General features: G+C 35.7%; 1 protein-coding gene across 4 annotated transcripts in view; it reads left to right on the top strand.

The window, feature by feature from the left end:
- TUSC3 (tumor suppressor candidate 3) overlaps positions 1–12,447 on the top strand; it is a 265,043-nt gene that overhangs the window by 84,393 nt on the left and 168,203 nt on the right. The gene's annotated exons all lie outside the window — the stretch shown is intronic.

The raw sequence follows: 12,447 nt of genomic DNA, 5'->3' as shown, positions 1-12,447 counted from the left end.
TTTCTTACTTAAAACAGTCTCAATTCTTAAAATAGTGGTTATGATAAAAATATTATAGTTATCACGAAGAAACATTGCAGTAAAGAAGTGGTGCAGGGATATGTTAGTTGAAAAGGGGATTAATTTCCGTCATTTGCTCCAGGTATATATGGCATAATGATACAATTGATACATGGGGATTAATGCAAGATTTTGTTTGCCCTTTACTTTTCTGTGTATTTGGTACAAGTAAGCCATTGAATAGTGGCTGATGTTGATGGTAGCAGAATGGAAGCTCTATTAATGTGTTTAGGACTATATTGTCCAATAACTGAACAGCCCTCAATTTGTCCATTTCTGATCTGTTTATCACCAGAAAAGCTCAAACCTGTATCTTACTAAACATAGGAAAATGGTTTCATTTTTTGACTTCCTGTTGGTTTCTTGTATCTCTTTTCTCCAATGGTTTACTGACTTGTATTTGAAATGTCTGGGATTGCTTTTTTAAGTTTCATGGTAAAGAGATAAGTAAAATTTGGTAATTGAAGAAGAATTTTTGATCCATGCTCCAGGTCATGAAATAAGGTGCTCGTTAATAAAGATGAATGTAATAATTGTGCAGGTTAGAATATTGTAGTCCCCTTCTCGATGGCTTTGCTTTCCGTGGTTTCAGTCAGTCACCATCTGGAAGTGGATGATCCTCCTGCTGACAGTCAGACGGTCAATAACAGCCTAATGCTATGTCGCAATGCCTATGTTATTCATCTCACTTCATGTCATCATGTAGGCGTTTTATCGTCTTACACTGTCATCATAAGAAGGGTGAATACAATATTATAAAATATTTTTAGAGACCACATTCATGTAATTTCTACTACAGTATATTTTTCTATCTATATTAGTCATTGTTAATCTCTTACTGTGCCTAATTTGTAAATTAAACTTTATCATAGGTACGTATGCATAAGGAAAAACATAGTATACATAAAGATTGGTACTGTCTGCAGTTTCAGATGAATGGGGGTTGTGTAGTGTTATCCCCTACAGATGATAAGGGGAGACTGCTCTATAATGAAACATCGTCATTTTCTCAAATACCCAGCCTGACAAACAGTAAGGATTAGACTGAAGTGAAGTGAGTGTAGCTTTCATGAGAATGGGATCAATTAATAAATGGAGAGATTATAGAGGAACACAAAGAGGCAAACATAATGATGTGGCACCTGACTGTATTAAACATTTCTTCTTAGAGGAATCAGAATTTCTTACCTTCAGCTGCTCTATTTGGGATATCTCTTTTACTGTCTCTTTTCATTGGGCAATAACTGTTGTTCTGTATAAAGTAATACAGGCAAAAATGTCAAACAACATGGAAATCTATAAAGTAGTAATAAATATGCCTGTATAATCTCCTCTAGAAATAAGCCATTATCATTTTGCTATGTATCTTAGTGCATATTTAGCATATATGTAAAAATAAGTTGAGTTAATAGGCATACACTTGTATTTTTAAAATATGAAATAGTACTTAATACAGTGTTCTGATAAGTAATCCTTTTGGATTCCTTAAAGGCAAGTTGTGAATATCCTTTTTGGTAAGTCTGTCTCATCTTGTTAATGACTGTAATAGTGCTCTATTTTATACTGTATTATCATCCAACCAGCCTCCTTTTTATAGGCACAGAACTTATTTTCAAATCCTTGTGGTTATAAACAGTGTTGCAGTGAGTAGCCTTTTGTCTAAACGTGTGCCTTGTCTACTTCTTGAGGATAGATTCCTACAAATGATATTGCTGTACTAAAAGGTATATAAATTAAAAATTTATGTGTACTAGTAGTGTGATCTTGAATGATTATACTGATGTATATCCATATTGTGTGCCTTAACACTTTCAGTGGCATTTTTTACTCTAACATATTTATATGTTAAATGATGCATAATGTTTTATAATACTTTTGCCAGGTGACTATTAGCACTAAACATGGGACCTGTGGACACTACGTCCAGGTTTTAATGATCAATTTTTGCCCTGGGCTGCTGTCTCTGATCATAATCGTGAATGTTTTAAAAGGAGTCATTTTCAGGGCACCTGGGTGGCTCAGTCGATTAAGCGTCTGACTTCAGCTCAGGTTATGATCTCACGGTTTGTGAGTTTGAACCCCGCATCTGGCTCTGTGCTCACAGCTCGGAGCCTGCAGCCTGCTTCAGATCCGTTCTCTCTCTCTCTCTCTCTCTCTCTCTCTCTCTCTCTCTCTCTCGCCCCCTCCCCTGCTGATGCTCTGTCTCTCTCTCTCTCAAAAAAAAGATAAAGATTTAAAAAAATTAAATGGAGTCATTTTCCTTCTGAAAGTAGATGGGGAAGGATATCTGGACCAAGGACCCTGTTATTCGTAAGGGGGCTGTTTTATTTCTGTTTGTGCATTTCCAATCAATTGTTCCTTGACTTAATTAGCTATACGGGTATTTATTTAAGTGTCAAGCATGTGTCTGGTCACTGGAGATAGAATGATGAACAGTTCTGGGCTTTTAAGTTCTGGGTTTTATTTTAATAATTTAGTGGTTGAAACTGATATGTAGCTGATGATAGGCAACTCTTCCTAAAACTAGCATCCTAGTTATGAAATGATACATGTTTATAAACTGATACATTATAAGAAAAGAAAAATAGAAATGTACAAAGATGAGAGCAAAAAAAAAAATTAAAGAAACTTTCATCATCCTGAAGCATCTTACTTAATGTAAGGTGAATTTCATTTTCCTCCATTTTGTGAATGTTTTCAAACACACAGAAAAGTTAAAGGAATTTTTACACTGAATACTCAAATACCTACCATCCATATGATACAATTAACATCTTACTTTGCTTGCTTTATCACATGTCCATCTTATTTATCATCCATCATTCCATATTTTAAAAATGGAATTTAAAGAAAGTTGCAGGGGCGCCTGGGTGGCTCATTTGGTTAAGTGTCCAACTCTTGATTTCGTCTCAAGACGAAATGATCTCATGATCCTGATCAAGCCCCACATAGGGCTCTGTGCTGGGCATGGAGCCTGCTTGAGATTGTCTCCCTCTCCCCCTCCCCCTCCCCCCCTCCCCCTCCCCAGCCCCCACTCACTCGTGCACTATCTCTAAAAAATAAATAAATAAAAAAAAAAAATAGTGCCTTTATTAAAAAACATAAAGTTGCAGACATAATTATATTTCCTTTCTTCAAATGCATGCTGTTAATTATTTTAAATAACATGTTATAATTAAAGCCTGTATTGGTTGGCTAAATGCTGTAGAAGATGTGGAAATTTATATTCTTACATCCCTCCCAGGCTTCCTTCCTCATCTCTAAATAGTAATAACTTTGTTTAATTATGAAACATAATGTAAGTGTTGTAAATCTTGAACGACCATATAGCTTATCCAGACTGGGATATTTTTGAGAGAGAAAAGCGGTGCTAATTGATGAATATGTAGTGACAGCAAGTATAATTTGGGACCTCCTAGGCAAATCAGAGTGGTCTGTCTATAACAGTAATTTCTGGAGTTGTTGACTCTTGGTTTTATAGCTAAATGTGTTTGTATTTAATACATTAAACTCTACAGTCACCATTCAGTCTTTTACCATAGCTCTTTATTTCCTGAGTTCTTTATTTGGATTCACCTCTTCTTAGCTGGATTTTATCTGTAGTTTGTCTTTCCATAAGTTACTTATTTTGATTTATCACTTGGTTGGGTTTTATCCTCAAGTACCCCCTCCTCTTCCCCAAGAGTGTCTAATTGTATTGAATTTATTTTTTGCTTGCTTTGTCAGCTTATGTTCTTTTTGTACTTGTAATAAACAATAGATTTCATGTAATACTGTTCTTTGTATTGTAGGGATAAATGGAACAATAGTAGGGGCATCTCATTCTGTCTTTTCTGGGTTGGGGGGTGATATGAAGTTAGAATATTATCTCCAATATTACTCAGTGTTTTCTACATAAAGCCCCACATAAGAAGTTTGTTTGGAGATTTTCTGCCAAGAATACAGATTTAAGTTAGTAGGTAGCTGTGATAACTTTTAAGTAGCATACTTTTTATACAGAATAACCAAAACAAATCTTTTTTCTCCCTCCAAAACTTAATTTGCTCCTGGCATTTGGAAATAATATGGTAGACCAAATCCAATTTAGGCCAGTAAAAAAGGAATTGGAAAACATTTTAAGGACATGTAAAGCTTTGTTCTTGGCTTGTTTTCTGTTGGATTCTATTTAATTTTTCTTGGTTTTGATAATTTAACCACAGATTTTACTGGTTAGTTTGTGTGACTCAAGAATAAACCTACTAAAAAAAGTCACTTCTCAGTTTTGCAATTTATGAATAGTTCATAGTTTTTGTTTTTTCATATTCCTAGAGTAAAAATTTTCTTCAGCTCTAGTACACAGTATGATGCTATTAATAGTGCAGTTACATGCGAGGACTTCTAAACAGTGCAGATTATTTTGTGATGCACTATAGTATTATAATAGGGTATCTGCTGTACTCATTGAAGCTACCGATGGCTGGATCCATGCTTGCTCTCGAGGGAGTAAGACCAGATGGCTGTGTACAGCTCCAACGAGATTTTTTTCTCTGCTCTTTAGAGAGAAAGGCCTACACATTCTTTTATTTTTTAAACATTGATTCATTTCTTGAGAGAGGGAGAGAGAGAGAGCACGAGTGGTAGAGGGACAGAGAGAAAAGTGAGACACGGAATCCGAAGCAGGCTCTAGGTTCTGATTTGGCACTGAGCCTGATGCAGGGCTCGAACCCACAAACCGTGGGACCATGACTTGAGCCAAAGTGAGACACTTAACTGACTGAGCCACCAGGCGCCCCTCTTCTCTGCTCTATAACTGCTCTGGACTCATTGCATCTGGTACCTGTTTTAAAATGGGATATTTATTTATACAAGAATGAATATCCAAGAGAAGGGATATGAAGGAGTTCAAAACAGATGATAACAGAAACTAATGCAGTGGTGGTATGAAAATGAGATGCTCATTTAACCCACATTTTGCCTGCCCCTTATTAAAATGTCTTTATATTTTGATCTTGCAGTGAAATATCATGGTCCCTATTAAAATTTTTTTTACAATTTTTTTTAGTTTTTATTTTATTTTGGAAGAGAGACAGAGTGTGAGCAGGGAAGGGGCAGAGAGAGAGGGAGACACAGAATCCGAAGCAGGCTCCAGGCTCTGAGCTGTCAGCACAGAGCCTGACATGGGGCTCGAACTCACGGAGTGTGAGACCATGACCTGAGCCCAAGTAGGACGCTCAACCGACTGAGCCACCCAGGTGTCCCTCATGGTCCCCATTTTAATGATGTTTTGTCTTGACAGGAAAGCAGGATACTTAAGTAATGTTGTGGTGAAAACCAGTCATAAAGACAGCCCACGTGAATTTAAGAAAACCTCTGAAAACCACACACACACAAAACCCGTTTTCACTTTATAGTAAAAATTAAAACAGAATAACTTTCAATCCTGAAAAAAAAACCATTTTGACTATTTGCACTTCTTTCTGATATATCTTTAGATATAATTTTGTATAGTTAGTATAAACATACTGTCTTCTATCTTTTTACTTAATGTTAGGATAGAAAATTTTCACTAGTTACAAATTACACATGGGTCATTCTAGTTCCTAATATTTCATTGTTTTAATATGCTTTTTATTTTGGGCTATTTTTATTTTTATTACTGTTAATCACATAATGTTGCAAGTTTTTTCTTTTGAATTATTATTTAAATTTTTTTAATGTTTATTCATTTTTGAGAGACAGACACAGAGCATGAGTGGGGAGGGGCAGAGAGAGAGGGGGACACAGAATCTGAAACAGGCTCCAGACTCTGAGCTGTCAGCACAGAGCCCGACAAGGTGCTTGAGCTCACAAACAGCAAGATCATGACCTGAGCTGAAGTCAGATGCTTAACCGACTGAGCCACCCAGGCACCCCTCTCTTGAATTATTTTTTAAGGTATATTTAAAAATGTATGATTAATAAATAAACTATTAGAATCAGTTTGTATTTTATATCAGTGTTTTTACATGGGGCCTGCATTTGGGGAATGAGATGTAATTCCTGTATGCCTGAATTTATATAATTCTATACATGGACTAATCTTTTTTTTTTTTAATTACTACTAGTATCACATACAAACTATTTCTGAAAACTGTATGTTTCTGATGTATTTTCTCTAACAAAACTAAGTATAATAGCATTTAATGTTAGGCTTCTTAAAATTTTTAACTTCCATGGGATATTTAAGTTTTTTTATCGAGCAAAAATTCTTATATTTTTCAATGTAGAATTTATATTGATGTGTTTATATGTAAAGGTACTGCTCCTTTTATTTTTGGGAATCAGGAAATCTTAGAACAATAAAAATTGATATTAAATTCATGAATTGCTAATTTTAAATTTGACCACAGCATCGTTCTTTGGCTATTAAATTCTTTTGTTAACTATATTCACTATAAATATTTAAGTTTAGGAAATAACTTTTTTTATAATATTCTTTCTACTTTTGAACCAGTGAATAGAGCAGAGTCGATGACAGACTGAAGTTATAAACCCTTTAAAAATAATCCATTTATTATTTTTTTCCATCAAAGTAAGTGTATTCATTAATCCCCATCACCTATTTTGCCACAATCCATCCCCCCAACCTCCCCTCTGATAACCATTAGTTTATCTCTGTAGAGTCTGTTTCTTGGTTTCTCTCTCTCTCTCTTCCTTTGCTCATTTGTTTCGTTTCTTAAATTCGACATATGAGTGAGATCCTATGGTATTTGTCTTGCTCTGACTTATCTCCTGCAGCATAATACTGGAGTAATATTCCATTGTGTGTATGTGTGTATCACATCTTCTTTATCCATTCATCTATCAGTGGACACTTGGGCTGCTTTCATAGTTTGGCTCTTGTAATAGTGCCTCAGGACACGTAGGAGGTCATGTATCCTTTGAATTCGTGTTTATATATAAATTTCTTTGGTAAATAGTAGTGTGATCATTGGATTGTAGGGTAGTTTTTAATTTTTTGAGGAACCTCCATATTGTTTTCCATAGTGACTGCACCAGTTTGAATTCCCACCAACAGTGCAAGAGGGTTTCTTTGTCTCCACATCCTCACCAACACTTGTTTCTTGTAGTTTCGATTTTAGCCATTCTGATAATTGTCAGGTGATACTAATATTTAATTTATTCAAATTAAATTAAAAATAATCCATTCAAATAGGGAAATAAATGATCAATTCCTAGATTATAGCTTAGAAATCTTACAAATTATCCATTCATTGAGTAGATACATGTAGGGGAGTTTCAAGGTCTATCAAGAACGAGCCATGTTCAGATGCATTGAGGGATACAAAATAGCAAAAATGTGGATCTTTCCTCAGGGAAATTTTCTGAGCAGAGTTCAGGTTGATAGAGCCACCCATTAAGAGTGTTTTTGGAGGGGCGCCTGCGTGGCTCAGTGGGTTAAGGTTCTCTTGATTTTGGCTCAGATCATGATCGCAGGATCGTGAGATTGAGCCCCATGTTGGGCTTTGCACTCCGGCTGAGCGTGAAGTGTGCTTAAGATTCTCTCTTTCCCTTTCTCTCTGCCTCTGCCTTCTCTCTCTCTTTAAAAAAAAAAAAATACTACTGAGTTTCTCGAAGAAGTTTGCATAATTGAGTATTGTAGTAATATATATTGGGACTGGCACATAGATTATGGCAATTTGTTTATTATAGTAAATTGCCTTAAAATTTAATTTTCATAAAAACATTAAGATAAAAATATAATTTAGAAAGCTGGGTACCTGTAGTTATTATGACTATCTTCATTAACTTGCGGGACCTGGTAGCCCTTGCTGTTTACAAGGTAACAGGTAAGGACAGGGTTTCCTCCTTGAAGAATCTCATTCTTAGATTTCATTTTCCTTTACTGATACATGGTCAGTTTATGGTACCTATGTCCTTGTTTGCCAGCTTGTCCCAGAGCAGACAAAACCCAGTCCTTACTGATAGGACCAATTTAGGTTTCAGAATTTTCCTCTGTCCTGAATTTAAATTAGCCACTATGAAGCAGGTAGTATTCATAGAAATAAGATCTTATAGGCCATACTTTCCTTAATTAGCATCAAGCTATTTACTTAACAAAGTCACAACTGTCACACATCAATATAAATAATATGTATATTCTAATAATAGAACTTATTTGCTGTAAGGCATTAAGCGTAGGATTTAGTTGTACTCATTTTTCATTTTCCATAAATTTAAGACAATGCTTGTCATGTAATTAGTAATTCCTAATGCTTATTAATAAATTTAGCATAATGCTTGTCATGTGATAAATACTCAGAAAACACTTGGTAACTCTGAGGTAGAAGGTATCATTAATGAGATTTTTTAAATCCCCACTGGAGATGTTTAAAAAAGTCCTTGTTGCTAATAGAAATTGACCTGAGGCAGGGAGAAAAATTGGAGTACCTATCCTTTTGCAAGATTCCATGCTAGAAGTTTTCCATACATTAACTCACTTAATCTTGACAACATCTTTATGAGGTATTATTTCAATGATACAGATGAAGAAACTGAGATGTACAGAAGTAATTTGAGCCATCACATTGCATGTAAATACAGAATCATCATTTGAACTTGAGCCAATGAATCCTTTTCTATTTTTAAACTGGACATATGGCACTTTCTCAGCTTTATGAAGTTATATTCCATGTTAGGGATGTTTCTGTGCTTTATTAACTATGCAGAGTTCCCTTAGGCGTGAGTATTTTTTATTCTCTAGTGGGAACAGGGAGTTAAGATTCATGAACATCACTATTTTCAAGAGACCAGAAGGGACACCCAAACAGAGAAGGTGAAATCTTGAAAGTAGTAAGTGAAACTGTGGCAGGAAGAAAAAACTCCCAACCAAGAGGAGTATAGATGGCCCTGGAAAGGGAAACACTTGGACATATTTCTGTCACAGAACAATATAGCAGTAGAATAATCCCTATTTATGGACATAGGTCAATGTGTGAGTCTTTCTTAGTAGATTTTAAAATTGTGTTTTACAATTGTATTCAAATTAATACAGTTTTTTCCTTGCTGAATATTTCTATGCTGTCTTGTAACGTTTTTTTTTTTGAGAATTAGCTCTATCTTCTTTTTTTTTTAATATGAAATTTATTGTCAAATTGGTTTCCATACAACACCCAGTGCTTATGAAGGAAATTGAAGAAGATACAAAGAAATGGAAAAACATTCCATCCTCATGGATTCGAAGAATAAATATTGGTAAAATGTCAATACTACCCAAAGCAATCTACACATTCAATGCAATCCCAATCAAAATTGCACCAGCATTCTTCTCGAAGCTAGAACAAGCAATCCTAAAATTTGTATGGAACCACAAATGACCCCAAATAGCCAAGGTAATATTGAAGAAGAAAACCAAAGCGGGAGGCATCACAATCCCATACTTTAGCCTCTACTACAAAGCTGTAATCATCAAGACAGTATGGTATTAGCACAAAACAGACACAAAGACCAATGGAATAGAGTAGACACTCCAGAATTGGACCCACAAAAGTATGGCCAACTAATCTTTGACAAAGCAGGAAAGAATAGCCAGTGGAAAAAAGACAGTCTCTTTAACAAATGGTGCTGGGAGAACTGGACAGCAACATGCAGAAGAATGAAACTAGACCACTTTCTTACACCATTCACAAAAATAAACTCAAAATGGATGAAAGACCTGAATGTGAGACAGGAAACCATCCAAACCCTAGAGGAGAAGGCAGGAAAAAACCTCTGTGACCTCAGCCACAGCAGTTTCTTACTTGACACATCTCCAAAGGCAAGGGAATTAAAAGCAAAAATGAACTATTGGGACCTCATGAAGTTAAAAAGCTTCTGCACTGCAAAGAAAACAGTCAACAAAACTAAAAGGCAACCAACGGAATGGGAAAAGATATTTGCAAATGACATATCGGACAAAGGGCTAGTATCCAAAATCTATAAAGAACTCACCAAACTCCACACCCGAAAAACAAATAATCCAGTGAAGAAATGGGCAGAAAACATGAATAGACACTTCTCTAAAGAAGACATCCAGATGGCCAACAGGCACATGAAAAGATGCTCAATGTCGCTCCTCATCAGGGAAATACAAATCAAAACCACACTCAGATACCACCTCACGCCAGTCAGAGTGGCCAAAATGAACAAATCAGGAGACTATAGATGCTGGCGAGGATGTGGAGAAACGAGAACCCTCTTGCACTGTTGGTGGGAATGCAAATTGGTGCATCCACTCTGGAAAACAGTGTGGAGGTTCCTCAAAAAATTACAAATAGATCTATCCTATGACCCAGCATTAGCACAGCTCTACCTTCTTTACAGCAGATGCTCTTAAAAGTTTGAGTTAACCAGGATTCCCTAAAAAGCTCCCTTCCTGGAACATTTTTTATTCTGTGAGGTGCTGTGAGGTTTCTGTTATGCAACATGTGCATTTGAATATTACGTTATTGATTGCAAGAATTTTTTTATAACCTCCGAAACCGGTAAGATTCTGCAGTATAACGTAGAGCTTTAGTGTATATACTTAGGAATAAGACTGTCTGAGAATCAGGACTCTGCTCTTTGCCAGCGGTGTAATCTCGGACAGTTTACTTAGCCTCTCAGTGCCACGGTTTCTTTCCTCTAAACTTGAGATATCAATGATCACCCCACTCACGTGCTTGTTATGAGGACTCATGAATTCCCTGATACAAGGAAAGTGTTTTGTACAGCACCTAGCATATAGTGAGCACCCAATATTGGCATTAACTATTATTATTACTACAGATCTGTAAGGTTCGTTACTGTTATGCTTATAATACCTTTTCTTTTTCATACATTTTTTTAGACTTAATCATTTAAAACTTTAAAAAATGTTTATTTATTTTGAGAGAGAGTTTGCAAGTGGGGGAGGGGCCTAGAGAGAGGGAGAGAATCCCAAGCACACTTCCTGCCACTGGTACAGAGCCTGACACGGGGCTCAATCTCACAAACCGTAAGATCATGACCTGAGTTGAAATCTGACTCTGAACTGACTGAGCCACCTAGGTGCCCCTAGACTTAATAATTTGTTAATATCGTTCAGGGTCTTCAGAAGTTGTTGCTATTTATATATTGTTTTTCACATGGACAGACATTACTTACTAAGCATGTATATTTTCTCTACATACTGAAATTTTTGACTTATTTTTCTTTAAAATTGGAATGTTTCTTTCCAAAAACATGTAATAGGGGCACCTGGTTAAACATCTGACTCTTGATTTCGGCTCAGGTTATGATCTCACGGTTTGTGAGTTTGAGCCTCGTGTCAGGCTCTCTCCTCTCATGCAGAACCGGATTTGGATCCTCTGTCTCCCTCTCTCCTTCCACTCCTTACCTGCCCCCTCAAAAATAAAATAAGCAATTAAAAATATTTTTAAAAAGCATGTAATAAAACTAATCCTCTATCACTCATCATTTTATCTCAGACAATAGGTCAGCAGTACCTTTTACAGTAATAATGGGGTTTTGTGGCTTGTCAAATGAATGAAAGTGATAGAACTCACTAGAGATGTCAGTTGTTGGATGAAGATAACTGTTGTGTACTTCTGAGAGTCCATTTCAAGTAAGCCATTCAGTGTAGGGCAATAGTGAGAGCTAAAGTTCTTTAGACTTGGGTTTCCTCATCTGTAAAAGAAGTATATCAGCTGCTTGCTGCTGATGGTTATGGAAGTTCACTAAGACATCATATGTGATGTCCACTGCAGAGTGTTTAGCATATACAAAGCACTTAATATTTTTAGATGGTAACTAGAGAAAGATACACTTTTATTTGAGATATATCTCATTATTTTTTGCCATCTAGTATTTAACCTGAATATAAAGGTCTCAAGTTCTCTGGTAATACCCAGAATTAAAACTAATTCTCACAGAAGTGTTGTTTTAATGTATTTTTAGACTATGTGGGGAATTTGACAATAAAGGAATTATAGGATTATAGTTGTAAGATCATCATCCTTGGCTATTTAACAACAACAAACACAGTACTACTAATAATACTGCATTATATTCGTATAGTAGTTTATCACTTACAAAGATTTTTATCTGTCACCCATTGTGTGTTTATCAATAAATCTGTATATTGATTAGATTGGTTAGATGTTAGTAGATGAATCCATAGATTCTAAGAGGGGAAGTGACTTGTCCAAGCTTTCCTGTTTAGTGACCAGAACTTAGTTCTTTTTCCTTGTTCTACATTATTTGTAGACTTGCTTGGTACCGTCGGGTGTAACTGTGGGTATTGTCTCATCAATGAAGATTTGCTTGAGTTTTGAAGCTAGAAGTGTGCATATAGAAATTCAGTAAGTTATGTATTCCTTAGATTTCTTAGACATTATTTTTCTTGATTTTTACAACTTAAGTACAGAATTT

Source organism: Acinonyx jubatus, chromosome B1, assembly GCF_027475565.1.
Source record: "Acinonyx jubatus isolate Ajub_Pintada_27869175 chromosome B1, VMU_Ajub_asm_v1.0, whole genome shotgun sequence".
NCBI lineage: Eukaryota > Metazoa > Chordata > Mammalia > Carnivora > Felidae > Acinonyx > Acinonyx jubatus.
Note: the sequence above shows the minus strand (reverse complement) of the source record. Positions and strands in the feature narration are given on the sequence as shown.